The sequence below is a fragment of the Somniosus microcephalus genome, chromosome 1, assembly GCF_052327205.1.
Source record: "Somniosus microcephalus isolate GS21.2 chromosome 1, FLI_Smic_1.0, whole genome shotgun sequence".
In the NCBI taxonomy this organism is placed as follows: domain Eukaryota; kingdom Metazoa; phylum Chordata; class Chondrichthyes; order Squaliformes; family Somniosidae; genus Somniosus; species Somniosus microcephalus.
The window spans coordinates 439,250,392-439,267,112 of NC_140987.1; positions in this window are offsets into that span (position 1 = coordinate 439,250,392).

A 16,721-nucleotide genomic window follows, 5' to 3' on the forward strand; every position below is an offset into this window, starting at 1 on the left:
TCCCATCAGAAGATGAACTAGGACGGTCATAAACATCTATCAAAGGCTGACTAATAGAAGTATGATTATCTGCAATCGGATTGGAAATATTTGTAGTATCTGTAACAGCATCCACATTATCCGAATCATAACCATTATTAATAGTCTCAGAAGAGGGCTGGCCCCCACAAGGAGCCAAGTCTTTAATTGAAACAGTACTTTCTTTCCCATCTTGGAATCGAATATGAGCATATTGGGAATTTGCCTCCAACAGCTCCACCTCCTCCACCAAGGGGTCATATTTTGACAATCTAACATGACGTCGAAGCAACACAGGTCCCTGCATAGTAAGCCATGAAGGTACCGAATATCCCGTAGTAGATCTCCGCGGATAGTTAAAGAGCCTTTCATGGGGGTCACATTGGTAGCCGTTGAAAGCAATGATCTAATGGAATGCAGGGCATCAGGCAGCACCATTTCCCACTGTGTATTCTTAAGGTTCCGGGATGTCAATGCCAACATAACTGCCTTCCAGATCACCCCATTGTATCGTTCACACTGTCCATTACCCTGGGGATTATACGGGGTAGTTCTACTAGTAGAAATTCCCCGACTCTGAAGGTATTCCTTCAACTGGGAAGACATAAAAGAACTTCCCTGATCCGAATGGATATACGCAGGCATCCCAAAGATGACAAAAAGTTGAGTCAAACATTTAATAACTGTAGCAGCTGATACATCTGCACAAGGAAAAGCAAAAGGGAACCTTGAAAACTCGTCCACAACAGTAAATATATATTGGTTTTGAGTAGTTGAAGGAAGAGGTCCCTTAAAATCAACACTCAAACGTTCAAAAGGAGAAGTAGCCTTTATAAGATGAGCTCGTTGAGGCTTAAAGAAATTTGGTTTACACCGAGCACAGATAGAACATGATGAAGTCATCCGCTTGACGTCTTCAACTGAAAAAGGCAAGTTCTTACTGCATACAAAGTGTATCATCCTCGTAACCCCAGGATGACATAAGGCGTTGTGAAGATTAATAAGCGTATCTCCGTGAATCACAGAACAATAAGCCCTCGACAGTGCATCAGCAGCAACATTATCCTTCCCCGGACGATAAACTATGTCAAAATGGTAACATGCCAACTCAATCCTCCATCTCATTATTTTATCATTTTTAATCTTTCCAAAATGTTTAACATCAAACATAAAGGACACAGATTTTTGATCAGTTACCAACGTGAAATGTCGCCCCGATAAATAGTGTCTCCATTTACGCAATGCTTCTACTATTGCGTATGCCTCTTTTTCTATTGAGGAATGTCTTTTTTCACTATTATTCAAAGTACGTGAGAAAAAGGCCACAGGTCTTCCATTTTGGTTCAAAGTAGCTCCAATTGCAAAATCCGAAGCATCCGTCTCAATCACAAAAGGAACCTGCTCATCAATGGAATGCACAACTGCTCCTAAAATATCCTTTTTAAAATTCTCAAAACATGTCCTGGCCTCCCATGATAGAGGATATGTCGTAACCCGAATAAGAGGCCGGATCTTCTGTGAAAAATTTGCAATCCAATTAGAATAATAAGAAAACAGTCCAACAACTCGTTGCAAAGCCTTAGAATTAGTAGGACAAGGTAAATCGATCAATGGTCGCAGACGTTCTGGATCTGGTTTAATCTTATTTCCCGAAATAATATACCCCAATAGATTTACCTCAGTAGTTGAAAAGATACATTTCTCTTTGTTAAAAGTTAAACCAACTTTTTCCGCAGCTTGAAGGAATCTTTTTAAATTAGAATCATGCTCCACCCTTGATTTGCCACACACTGTGATGTCATCTAAGTATGAAAAGGTGTCAGAGAGGGAGTTATCACTTATAAAAGCATCCATTGCCCGTTGAAAACAAGCAACACCATTAGTAACACCAAATGGTATTCGGCAAAACTGATACAGCTTTCCACCAGCCTCAAAGGCCGTATATGGTTGATCCTTCTTAACAATAGGAATCTGATGATAAGCACTCTTTAAATCAATAGTGCTAAAAACTTTATACTGAGATACTTTATTGATAAGCTCATCAATCTTAGGCAAAGGGTACGCGTCTAATTGAGTATACCTATTAATAGTTTGGGAATAGTCTATCACCATTCGTTTCTTGTGTCTCTCATTAGTCGTGACAACTACCTGTGCTCGCCAAGGCGAACAACTAGGTTCAATGATTCCTTCCAATAAGAGACGTTGAACTTCAGAATTAATAAATTCTCTATCCTGACTACTATATCTTCTTGACTTGGTAGCAATTGGCTTACAATCCGACATCAAATTGGAAAAAAGTGATAATGGAGGAATAGATAAAGAGGTTAATCCACAAATAGATAAAGGTGGCTTAGTCCCTCCAAATGAAAGACTAAGAGACTCGTGTAACTGAAGCACATCATGTCCAATCAAAATATCCGCACAGAGATTAGGCAAAACAGATAGGCGTATATCAGTATACGTATTACCTAGAAGAACCATTTTCACAAAGCAACAACCAACTATTTGTGAAGTAAGGGTCGTCTGAGCCATACACACCTGATACGTAACAGGCAAAATTTTCAAATGCTTCTCCTTCGCAAACTGAAGACTTATAAAACTCTCAGTACTGCCCGTATCTATAAGGGCCTTCACTTCCAACCCATTAACTTGAGCCGTAACTATAGCTTTGTTTAGGCCATGAGCAAATGCAGCAGAGATTGATGCAATAAACGCCCTATCTAAAGGCTGAATAGTCACAGAAGAGGTAGTGGAGGAAGACCCTCCCACACCAGGAGAAGGGAAGGTAATTGAACCTGATGATTTGCACACATGTGCATAATGACCTCTCTTGCCGCATTTACTACACACAGCCTCCCGAGCAGGACACTTCAGACGAGGGTGCCGGATATTCCCACAAAAATAACACTTCTGAATCCTAGAGGCAATGGCTGCCGAAGTAGAAACTGTTTCAAAATCTAGTAAACCACTCCCATTAAGTCCACATAATTCCTTTTCATCCGAAACTGCCGAAACCATAGTCGCAGGCCGATTAAAAAGAGCATAAGAATCCGAACTTCTCTGAGCCACATCCAATGTAGAAGCTTGCTCAAAAGCACTTTTACGATCCAGAGTCTTATTTTCTAACAACCGCTGACGAATTGATCTAGACAGTAATCCATTAATAAAGGCATCCCGTACCGATTTGTCCTTATATTCTTCAGCCGTCACAGCCTTATAATTACAGTCAACACTAAGGCACCGAAGTGCTTGTAAATAAGTATCCAAAGATTCTCCCACCTGCTGCCTACGGGCAGATAGAAGATGACGTGCAAATACCTCATTCTTTGGTTTAACAGAAATCTTTTCCAATGTAGAAATAGCCTCTTCATAAGTTTTACAGTGCAAAATATATTTATATACATCCGGGTCAATGTAGTTGATCAGCATATTCAGCTTATTTAGAGCCTCTTGATCCAACACGCCCAAAAAGTTTTTAAATGTACAATACCAATGTTTCCATTTATCATCCACTCCAGCAGAATTGGGGTCAGCCTTGAATCGTTCTGGTTGAAGATATCGCTCCATTCCAACATAAAGTTAATAAATTGAAATAAAGAATAGATTTGCCTTCCAAAGCTAGGCTTTATTAACTTTAAAATCAGCAGCATATCTTTCCACATCCAGTCCCAACTAAACTAGAAAAGGACTGAATTTAAGGTAGCCACAACACATCATGTGATCATCAACTACCAATGAGATTACAACACATATCCCAAGGCAGTTAACAAACAACGAATCACAATACTTTTACTAATCAAGGAATAATCACCACACTACCCTGGCGAGCGGACCCTTGGCTCAGGTCACAGTCCTTGCTGGCTGGGGGCCTTCTCCCTCGGGTCCCTCCCCTCCCAAACCTGAACTGGGGACGGGCAATCCCTCGCCACCGGCTGCCGGCGGCTGAGGGTCTTCCCCCTCCAGGTTCAAAACCTGGTTCGGGCTTCTCCTCCTCGGAATCCCATAAGAGAGGGGGAGTGGTCTGGACAAAGTGCTGGGGAACTTCTCCCTTGACGCACGCAACTGCGCCTGCGTGTGCAGCCTGCATGCGCGTACCCACTGCGGGCTGAGGATTTCTAACCTTGGGTTGAATCCCAGCTGCCTGCTTCTTCGCCTCCGGCTTAAACAGCTCACAATGGTCATGAACCATTTAAAAAACCCTTAGCTGACCCTCTAAACTGCCAGCCCTCGCTGTTAACCTAGCGTTCTCCTCCCTTAAAACCTGCTCAACTAACTTAGCCTCTGCAACCTGGCACCGCAGGTATTCCTCCATTTTACAGGAGGTCTCTTCCTGTGCGTGTCTTTCTGGGGGACACAGGTCGACAGGCTGCGCTGGCTCTAGTCATTGCTGTGGGTTGTATGGGGCTGATGGGATTACAACACCGGTGGTGGCTGCTATTTTCCCCTGGCTGGCCAGGAGGAGAGATCGTAGGGACTGTATCGACTCCAGGAGTGGCTCGATCGCAGCGGGAGGGATACCTGGCTCTGCCTTTTGGGCTGGGGCTGATGAATTCTTCCCCTTATTCTCCTTCCAGGGATTCTTACAATCCTTTCGCCAGTGGCCGTCCTTCCCACACCCGTAACAGTTTAACTTAGTCTGGGAGGGACGGTTCCCCTCCTGGTGCCACTCTTAACCTGGCCCCCAGGTTTAACCTCATGGACCTTTCCCTTGGGTTGAGGCGTCTCGATACCCCTCATATTCTTAAATGCTATCATGAGCTGGCGGATCACCGTTTCCTCGGTGGCCTGGGGGCTATGGGGGTCAAACCAGGCCGCAGCCTGGGCTCGGATTCGGGGCAGGCAGCTTGTCATTAGACAACGGAGCCAGTGGGTCAATTGGACTTGGTTCAGTAATGTCCGCGCTGGTATTCCCGGGCATGCGCTCCGGTAGACTGGCCACAGCCTGTCTGCGAACGCCTGCGGGGACTCCCCTGGGAGCTGTACCGTTTTTTCCACCCGGGCGAACAGACTACCGTCATTGAGTCCCATGGCATCCAATATCTCATTCCTCAAATCCTCATAAGCTTTCTGGCCTTTCTTACATTCATCAGATAGGGTCTGGAGGAGATCACTCCCCGAGGAAACAGCAGCATCTTAGCTTGCTCTGCATCATCGCAGTCATTGACGCACGCTACCTGTTCTATCTCCCTGAAGTGCAAAGAGGGGTCTCCCTTTTCGGTGAGCTTGGGGATGTAACTAACCATGGCCCTGAGCTGTTGGGTGCCATGCGGCACCACAAACTGATTTTGGATGGCCCCTGGGTCCTTGTCATCAACGGGCGGGCCGTACCTCCATTGTCAGAGGGGGTACACCAGTCCTGGTCCCGGCCTATCTAGCGGGGCCTGCTGTGCTTCCCCTACCATTTCATCCTCCACCCCCCCTTGCTGCCAAAACTCCTGAAAACTCGGAGCTATGGGTGGCGGCCGTGGGACCTCTGATTCCCGAGCCAACTTTGTTCTGGGTGCTGCCTGTGGGACGGTTCTGTTTGGGTTGCCGGTAAAGTCCGACTGGCCCGCCTTCGGGCTGATGAGTCATACCATGCCCTTCGCCCTCGAAGGCCATGCCCAAGCTTTCTATCTCCTCCCTACAGGGCCCGTGATCTGCCACCTCGAACCCCCGGTCGCAGGCTAGCTTGTATGCTGCCTTTACCTCCCTTACTTTCTCCTCCTGCTCTTTTAATTTTTGGGTGAGGTCGCAAATCATGTTCTGCAGCTTTATCTCGCTGCCCCTCGCCTCTCTGACCTGGTATTCCAAGTGCTCCATCTTGCACCTAGCGCTGGCTTTAGTTTCAGCGGTCTGGTATTCCAGACGCTCTACCCTTGCCTGATGTTCCCATTGCACTTTGTCGGCCCGGGCCTCCAGGCGCTCTATCTTTGCCTGGTGTTCCCTTGCCGCCTGCGCTCTCTCTTGGCTTAACGCCTGAAGTGCCACTAGCACCTTCTCTTCCGCTGCAACCTTATCCTGCATTTCTAGGGCCAATTTCTTGAGCTTGGCAGCCTGTGCTGCCCCTGTGGGGCAGCACGGTGGCATAGTGGTTAGCACTGTTGCCTCACAGCGCCAGGGACCCGGGTTCGAATCCGGCCTCGGGCAACTGTCTGTGTGGAGTTTGCACATTCTCCCCGTGTTTGCGTGGGTTTCCTCCGGGTGCTCCAGTTTCCTCCCACAGTCCAAAGATGTGCGGGTTAGGTTGATTGGCTATGATAAATTGACCCTTAGTGTTAGGGGGATTAAATACGTGGGGTTACGGGGATAGGGTGGGATATGTGTTGGTGTAGGGGTTACGGGGATCAGGTGGGATATGTGTCGGTGCAGGCTCGATGGGCCGAAATGGCCTCTATCCGCACTGTGGGGTTTATGTGATTATGTGAACACTGTCCAGCACTAGGACTTGTTTCTTATAACACATTAACCAGACTGCCTTTTCAATTGCCCTCTTATGCTGTTTACTCACCGTCCACTGGGCGGCGGCGTCTATGGGATGCTCGGCCTTTAACATAGCGCCCACCTATTTCTTGGCGATATTGACCTTTCTACACACATAAGTGGACAACCTCTCTTCCATTGCTGTTTCTCCCTCCGCACCACTGTCTGTTATATCGCATACTGTCGCCGATGGTCCTGCCGCGGTCACCATTTCTGTAGGGGGTTTTGGTTTGGGGTTTGTGTCTGGCCAGTCAGTCGTATCTGAGCTGCTCCAGCCCCATGCAGTTTGAATCGCTTCCCCTTTGGTTCTGACCACCGGACTTATTTACAAGTAGCGATATAGACAAACGAGACCAGCGGTTCGGTGCAAAGAAAACCAACGTTTATTAAAATAGAGAAACAATTACTATACAGAGAAAATCACTATGGATGCAGCACAATTATACTTAACGGGGAGGAGAAACAGACACATCGAGGGAAAATGACTAAAATGACACTTTAGCAATTCCCCTTAACTCCCACCCTTTACACCTATCTAAATTGTCTTGTGATGGGCCAGAAAATTGATGCTCACCAGTCTAGGATGTTGAAACGCCTGCTCCGTGTCCTATTGCCTGCCACTGTCTTAGGTTTTCACCGCCCAAAGCAGAGATACCCCAGTAATTTAAATGTAACTGCGGGTATTCTACTTCCCTGGATGGGCTCTTCGTCGACGATCCTCTCGCTGGATTGATGGTACGGCAGGGCACCGGAGGCGAGGCGGGAGAGAGAGAGAGAGATGGCTTCCCGAGGGACTAGTTATACCCTTCCCGGTAGCCCTTATCTCCCGCCAGATCAGCTCATTTCTTTGTCTGATCTGGACATGTTAAAACTCATACAAAGGGTACCGATCTGGGCCCATCGATCTGGATGGCTGGTTAATCGGTTTTAAACGTCTCATCAGTGTTCCCCTTTGTCCAACTGGTTTTGTGATGGAGCCATTCCAGTCTGAATGCCCCGTTGATCGTTTGTAAACAGTGTCGATGTTCTCTAACAAAGGTCTGAAATGCAGCTAAGCTTGTCCCATTACATATCGAATATGCCTTGCCTGCTCTTGATTGTTTGTGTAAACAACCTTGATAGTGTTCAATCAGAGGCCCGAATGCCACTGGGTTTGCTTCTCATGGATAAATGCAGAAGGTCGGTCTGCGTTCGAGTTTCTGGAAAGTTCCTTCTCACAGTCATCGGAATCCAAGTTTGTGAGTCCAAACTGAAACTTACAGACCTTGGTCATGAGGCTGACCGCAGCCATCTTGTTGAGCCCTGGATTTTAAACTCAGTCCAACCAGGGTTTCTTTACTAAACCAAAAGTAAATCTTCGGGGGAGACATGAAATTTGCGAATCCTTTCAATACTCCTATCCTTATAAAACTGACCATCATCCAGTTTACCCCAAGCAATGCCACCGAAGATTGTTAGTGGTCTTAAAAGTATACACAATGAGGCTTTACCTGGCTTTGCGAGGTGTCATTTAGTGGGTGTATCACCTGAATACCTAACTGGTCAACAAGAACAAGGTAGGTGATTTTCCCAGAGTACATTAACGAGGGATGTATGTATATTAAATCATAAATAATGTTTGAATAACCTGCCAGCCTTGGCTCAGTTGGTAGCCCCCTCGCCTTTTGAGTCAGAGGGTTGTGAGTTCAAGTCCCACTCCAGAGACTTAAGCACTAAAGTCTGGGCTGGGACACTCCAGTGCCGTACTGAGGGAGTGCTGCACTGTCAGAGGTGCCGTCTTTCGGAAGAGACGTTAAACCAAGGTCGTGTCTGGGCTCTCGGGTGGATGTAAAAGATCCCATGGCACTATATCGAAGAAGAACAGGGGAGTTATCTCGGGTGTCCTGGCCAATATTTATCTCTCAACCAACGTCACTAAAACAGATTATTTGGTCATTATCACATTGCTGTTTGTGGGAGCTTGCTGTGTGAAAATTGGCTGTCGCGTTTCCTACATTACAACACTTCAAAAGTACTTCATAGGCTATACAGTGCTTTGGGACGTCCTGAGGTCGTGTAAGGCGCTATATAAATGCAAGTCTCTTTAACCTGTATTTTCCCCTCACTATGGCTTACGGTTACATGGAGTGTGTGTCCCAGTCCGTGCTGAATTAACTCATCTTGAGCAATAATTGGGGCTTGGCAGCCGGCCTCCGTGCCAATGGGGAAAATGGCCGACGTTCCCATTCCTGATCCCTATACAGTGGCTGGCTAGGGAGGATAGGATTGAGCTGACTGGTCCTTCACAATTGAATAACCTGCCAACACTCACCGTCTAGCCTCGCACATGAAGAATGGTGACTTTGGCAACGGCAATTTATATTTATGTAACACCTTTAACGTAGAAAAATGTCCCAAGGAGTTTGAGATGGAAGGAATATTGACTCTCAGCCAAGGAAGGAGTGATTAAGAAAGGTGGACAAAAGTTTGGTCAAAGGAGGGTCTTGAAGGAGGAAAGGAAAGGCTTTAGGGGGAGCAGTTTTTTTAAAATTTGTTTGGGTGTCGCTGGCAAGGCCAGCATTTATTGCCCATCCCTTAATTGCCCTTGAGAAGGTGGTGCTGAGCCGCCTTGAACCGCTGCAGTCCGTGTGGTGAAGATACTCCCACAGTGCTGTTAGGGAGGGAGTTCCAGGATTTTGACCCAGTGATGATGAAGGAACGACGATATACTTCTAAGTCAGGATGATGTGGGACTTGGAGGGGAAATTAGAGGTGGCAGTGTTCGAGACCGTGAGATGTAGATGGTTAAAGGGATGGTCACCAATGCTGGGCAAAGAGGGAAGAATGGAGATACACAAGGCTGGAGTTGGGGGTGGGGGAGGGAAGGGTTGTAGGGCTTGTTGAAGTGCCTTACTTCTTAGCTCTGGGTAATGACTCAATACACTCTTGGATTCGTCAGACGGACAGGCCTTTTATTTCACTTGCAAGGGGAATCAGCACCTCTACTCAAGGGATGAGGCTACTATTCCAATGATACAGCGTAAGCGTTCCATATTTATACAGTGTAACAAACAAGTTTAATTGACATTCCTTTGTTCCTCTATCAGGATACATTTTAGATTAATCATCAGGTATTAATGACATATTGACAGAAGGATCCTGGACACATAAGTCAACCGTTAATCTATAACAGGGCATGAATCGTGTAACCGGAGGTCCTCTTTAATCTTAATCATGTATTGGGAGGCTAGGTTTGCTTACGGTCACAAGTTGTCAGGTCACTGGTTACTTCAAAGGAACCCATTGTTTCACTTCTACATTCTCATTAGGTGGGCAGACATCTGTTCTTGGCTGTAATCTAAGTACATGCAATAGCTCTAGTTACACATCGACTCTTGACCGGTGTCAAGTCTGAAAACTTTTACCCAGCAAGCACCTGAAATTAACCCCTTATAATATGTAGATTTCCTCAGGCTCGAGGAAGTTACAGAAGTAGGGAGGAGTGAGGCAATGGAGGGATTTTAATATAAGGATGAGAATTTTAAAGCTGAACCATTGAGGGACTGGGAGACAATGAGCTTAGGCAGAGATTGAGGTGGGTGATATACGGAATACTGTACAACTGTGCCCCCCAAGATTCATACCTTCAGGATTTGGAGGACCTAACCCACAAAAAAAAAGCAGATGGGTTCTTAATGATGCAGTTTGGGCAGCCTGTCAGCAAGGGTGATATTTCCATTATTTCAAACAAAAATGTTTCCTCGACATGCTGGAGTCCATTTTATTAATGGGTGAAGTGATTAGCCATTCAGACACAAAATTATGTACATGAAGGTGACAGTGGAGCTTGTCAAATAGTGAATGGCATGAATTTTGTGCAACTGTTTTATCAGAATAGCCACATTGTGTTATTTGATATATAAAGCTGGCATTACTAATTTTGCATCTCCTGCGTCAGATGTACACAATTCACCATTAGCTTTACAACCGCAAACATGTAAATTATCCAGTTTTCAGTTTAGAAGCCTCATATATACTTGGTTCATCTGAACATCTGTTATTTTGTGTAATGTATACAAGACACCTTTCTTTCCCTTGCTCTAACACTTTTTAGGGGGAAAATCATCTTCTTAGGCAGTCCCTTGGAACCGAGGATGACTTGTTTCCACATTAAAAATGAGTTCGCAGGTGACTGATGAGTCCAATGCGGGACCTACGGCCTCTGTCACAGGTGGGGCAGACGGTGGTTGAAGGGGCGGGTGTTGGGGGGGTGCTTGGGTTGACGTGCGCTCCTTGCGCTGCCTGCGCTTGGCTTCCGCTTGTTCCCGGCGAAGAGACTCGAGGTGTTCGGCGCCTTCTCGGATGCTTCTCCTCCACTTTGCGCGGTCTTGGGCCAGGGATTCCCAGGTGTCAGTGGGGATGTTGCACTTTTTCCAAGGAGGCTTTTTCAAGGAGACGCTGATGAAAATAATGGCAGATTCACAGAGTGAATGTATTAGACCAGGCTATTTGCAATGTGGTGCAAGGGACATCTGATGTCACTGATGCAACAGCATACTTATAAATATTTAAACAGAAGTCTATTTAAAAAAAAATACAACACAGTAAATGCTATGAAAACAAAACAAATATTGTTCTGCAAGTACTAGCTGGTTATCAATGTCAGACATTCCAGCAGTGAGACGAGAAGAAAATTATCTAGTGGCTTTATAAAATTCAAACGATCGTACTGCAAACCAGTGTCCTGGGACGCAACTGTCCTGACAGTTACCAAGTTTGCAACACAATAGTCACCGGACAAACAGCAAATACAAAATTACAGGGAATGTATGCTCTGGTGATCAAGAAAATTATAGGATGTATTATGTCTAGACAGCTGAATGACAGAACATAAGAAATAAGAGCAGGAGTAGGCCATACGGCCCCTCGAGCCTGCTCCGCCATTCAATAAGATCATAGAAACATAGAAGATAGGAGCAGGAGTAGGCCATTCGGCCCCTCGAGCCTGCTCCGCCATTCAATGCGATCATGGCTGATCATCCAAGTTCAGTACCCTGTAAGGGGTTTTTGCTAGGTCCCTCTCTCTGGTGAGACCTCTCTCTCTTTTGCACAGTAATTTACCGAGTGGTTCGACCCACTCACCCCTTAGGTTCTGTACACTGAACTTTGAGGCAGGAACTCCAATGCAGAGAATACTCTGTAGACCAAGTTTAATGAAACGAAGTGAAATTTTATTGCATAAAGGAAAAATTGAATGTAAGCCAAAATAAGGTACATGGGAGGGAAAAACAAATCATAATACGGTACTAACCAATATATCTACAGGCATATTATACTTTACACGGTTCACCATGAAATAGGGAAACACACGGAACATCGAGGGACAACAACTCATTGTTAATTATCCCCTAAAATGCCCACCCCCTAAACCTAGCTAAATTAGATTATGAGGGGCCAGAAACATGCTCACCAGTCCCAGTTAGAAAACAGAGGTTTTGAAGTCTGCGTTTTGGTCCTCTCAGGCGTCCTGTCTCCACGTGGTCAGCGGAACGCAGCGGGCTGCGACACACTCTTTTCTCCCTCGAGGTGATGGACACGGACAGGCTGGATGTTAGCAGGCCTGGACGTCGGCGTGGAGAGAGACCAACTGTTTGACCATTTTCATATAGGTTTCTTCTTGGAGGGTCGCCGTCTTTTCGTCTCGTCAAATGGCCTGGGGTTTGTCGATGATCTCCCGATAGCTACCCCGGGTCTGGGCGCTGACTCGATCTTCCCTCTCGAACCTCTCTCTACAACTTCGAACTCGAACTCGATCCTCGATCGTCGATCCCGATCCTCAACTTGATCGTCTCAACTCGAACCTCTTGAACTCGAACTCCTGAACTCTTGATAGCTACCCCGGGTCTCCAATTATACTTCTCATCAAGGCCCTTATCTCCCGCCATATCAAGGTTAGTCTTTGTTTAACTTTTGGCGGGCTTGTAGCACAGAGGGGTAGTCATTGTGTTTAAAGTACTTTCGGGATGGCCGGTAACTGCCATCTCTGGTCTGGAATGACCTTGTATTGTCTTTAATGGATCTTGATGTTCCCTTTTGAAATTGAAGCTGTTTCCCTTTGTCTGGGTAAACATTTTGATGGCCTTTATCTACAGGCCGATCTGATTGGATCTGCATCCAATCCATATGTATGGGGTTCTGTCTGGTTTCGCATTCTCCGAAATTGCATTCCAGAACTTACTGTGGGCTGAATCCACAAAAGCTGTCTGTGGACTGCAGGAACCATTTTAAAATGTCCCAAAAAGCTGGTCACGGGGTCTGGTGGCCATTTTGTGTGCCTCTTTTTCTGGGCTTCTTTTAAAACAGTCTTTAAAATTAAGGCCTTTTCTGCCAATAGACCCTTATAGGAAAATGTTCAATTTTGCGAATCCTACAACCCGGTTTCTGCTTTCTCCCCATACCCCTTGATCCCTTTAGCCTTAAGAAATATATCCAACTCCTTCTTGAATATATTTAATGAATTGGCCTCTACTGCCTTCTGTGGTAGAGAATTCCACAGGTTCACCACTCTCTGGGTGAAGAAATTCCTCCTCATTTCTGTCCTGAAAGGCCTACCCCTTATCCTTAGACTGTGACCCCTGGTTCTGGATTCCCCGACCATCGGGAACATCCTCCCTGCATCTAGTCTGTCCAGTCCTGCCAGAATTTTATACGTTTCAATGAGATCCCCTCTCATTCTTCTAAACTCCAGCGAGTACAAGCCCAATCGACCCAATCTCTCCTCATACGTCATTCCTGCCATCCCAGGTATCAGCCTGGTGAATCTTCGCTGAACTCCTTCCATGGCAAGAATATCCTTCCTCAGATAAGGCGACCAAAACTGGACACAATACTCAAGATGTGGTCTCACCAAGGCCCTGTACAACTGCAGTAAGACATCCTTGTTCCTGTACTCAAACCCTCTCGCTATGAAGGCCAACATACCATTTGCCTTCTTAACCGCCTGCTGCACCTGCATGCTTACCTTCAGCGACTGGTGCACAAGGACACCCAGGTCTCATTGCCCTTCCTCTTTTCCCAACCTATTGCCATTCAGATAATATTCTGCCTTCCTGTTTTTGACACCAAAGTGGATAACCTCACATTTATCCACTTTATATTGCATCTGCCATGCTTCTGCTCAATCACCCAACCTGTCCAAATCATCCTGTAGTTTCTCGGCATCCTCCTCACAGCACACACACCCAACCAGTTTTGTGTCATCTGCAAATTTGGAGATATTACATCTAGTTCCCTTGTCTAGATCATTAATATATATTGTGAATAGCTGGAGTCCAAGGACCGATCCCTGCAGTACCCCACTAGTCACTGCCTGCCACTCGGAAAAGGACCCGTTTATTCCAACTCTTTGCTTTCTATCTGCCAACCAGTTCTCTCTCCAAGTCAATACCTTGCCCCCAATCCCATGTGCCTTAACTTTACACACTAATCTCTTATCTGGGACCTTATCGAAAGCCTTCTGAAAGTCCAAATGCACCACATCCACTGGTTCTCCCTTATCTACTTTACTAGTTACATCCTCAAAAAATTCCAGTAGATTAGTCAAGCACAATTTACCTTTTGTAAATCCATGTTGACTTTGTCCGATCCTGTCACTGTTTTCCAAGTGTTACATCTTTTATAATGGACTCTAGCATTTTCCCCACTACCGATGTCAGGCTTACCAGTCTGTAATTTCCCGTTTTCTCTCTACCACCTTTTTTGAATAGTGGGGTAACGTTAGCTACCCGCCAATCCATGGATACTGTTCCAGATTCCATCGAATGTTGGAAGATGATCAGCAATGCATCTACTATTTCTAGGGCCACTTCCTTAAGTACCCTAGGATGTAGATTATCAGGCCCTGGGGATTTATCGGCCTTCAATCCCATCAATTTCCCTAACACCATTTCCCTACAAATACTGATTTCTTTCAGTTCCTCCCTTTCATCAGACCCTATGTTCCCCGACATTTCTTGGAGGTTATTTGTGTCCTCCTTTGTGAAGACAGAACCAAAGTATATATTTAATTGGTCTGCCATTTCTTTGTTCCCCATTATAAATTCCCCTGATTCTGACTGCAAGGGACCTATGCTTGACTTCACCAATCTTTTTCTCTTCACATATCTATAAAAGCTTTTACAGTCAGTTTTTATGTTCCCTGCAAGCTTACTCTCATATTCTATTATCCCTTTCTTAATTATTCCCTTTGTCCTCCTTTGTTGAATCCTAAACTGCTCCCAATCCTCTGGATTACTGCTTTTTCTGGCCAATTTATATGTCCTCTCCTTGGATCTTATGCTATCCCTAATTTCCCTCGTTAGCCCGGTTGAGTCACCTTTTTTGTTTTATTTTTATGCCAAACTGGGATGAACAAATTCTGTAGTTCATCCATGCGGTCTTTGAATGTTTGCCATTGCCTATCCATCGTTAACCCTTTGAGTGACATTCCCCAATCAATCCTACCCAATCAATCCTACCCAATTTGTGCCTCAGACCATCGTAGTTTCCTTTATTTAAATTCAGGACCCTAGTCTCTGAGTCAACTACTTCATTCTCCATCTTAATGAAGAATTTGATCATATTATGATCGCTCCGACCCAAGGGGCCTCGTACAACAAGATTGCTAATTAATCCTTTCTCGTTACATAATACCCAGTCTAAGATGACCTGATCTCTGGTTGGTTCCTCGACATATTGGTCCAGGAAACCATCCTGTAAACACTCCAGGAATTCCTCCTCCACAGTATTGTTACTAATTTGGTTAGCCCAATCTATATGTAGATTAAAGTCACCCATGATGACTGCTGTGCCCTTTTTGCACGCTTCTCTAATTTCCCTTTTAATACCATCCCCAACCTCCGCATTACTGTTTGGAGGTCTATATACCACTCCCACTAACGTTTTCCACCCCTTGGTATTTCTCAGTTCTACCCATACAGATTCCACATCATCAGAGCTAATATCCTTCCTTCCAATTGTGTTAATCCCTTCTTTAACCAGTAATGCTACCCCACCTCCCTTTCCTTTTTGCCTATCTTTCCTGAATATTGAATACCCCTGGATGTTGAGTTCCCAGCCTTCGCCACCCTGGAGCCATGTTTCCGTAATCTCAATCAAATCATATTCGTTTACCTCTATTTGCGCAGCCAATTCACCCACCTTATTACGAATGCTCCTCGCATTAAGACACAAAGCCTCCAGGCTTGTTTTTTTAACGCTCTTAGACCTATTAGAATTATTATTTACTGTGGCTTATGTTTGATTTAAACTGTTGATTTCTCTGACTGCCACTTTTGTTTTTCTCCTTCCTATCTTTTGCTTTTATCCTTGTTTCCCTTTCCTCTGTCCCCCTGCTCAGGTTCCCAACCCCCTGCCATTTTAGTTTAAACCCTCCCCCAGAGCACTAGCAAACACTCCCCCTAGGACATCGGTCCCGGCCCTGCCCAGGTGCAAACCGTCCGGTTTGAACTTGTCCTACCTCCCCCAGAACCGGTTCCAATGTCCCAGGAATTTGAATCCCTCCCCCTGGCACCATTCCTCTAGCCACGTATTCATCTGAAATATTCTTCTATTTCTACTCTGACTAGCATGTGGCACTGGTAGCAATCCTGAGATTACTACCTTTGAGGTCCTATTTTTTAATTTACCTCCTAACTCCCTATATTCAGCTTTTAGGACCTCATCCTGTTTTTTACCTATATTGTTGGTACCTATATGCATCACGACAACTGGCTGTTCACCCTCCCCTTCCAAGATGTTCTGCAGCCGCTCTGAGACATCCTTGACCCTTGCACCAGGGAGGCAACACACCATCCTGGAGTCTCGTTTGCGGCCGCAGAAACGCCTATCTATTCCCCTTACAATAGAATCCCCTATTACTATAGCCCTCCCAGTCTTTTTTCTCCCATCCTGTGCAGCAGAACCACCCCTGGTGCCAGGAATTTGGCTGCTGCTGCCTTCCCCTGGTAAGCCATCCCCCCCACCAGTATCCAAAGCGGTATATCTGTTTGAGAGGGGGATGGCCACAGGAGACCCCTGCACTACCTGCCTGTGCCTAGTACTCTGCCTGTTGGTTACCCATTCCCTTTCTGCCTGTGCCACCTTTACCTGCGGTGTGACCAATTGATTAAACGTGCTATTCACGACGTCCTCAGCATCGCGAATGGTCCAGTATGTATCCAATCGCTGCTCCAGCTCCGCAATGCGGTCTGCCAGTAGCTGCA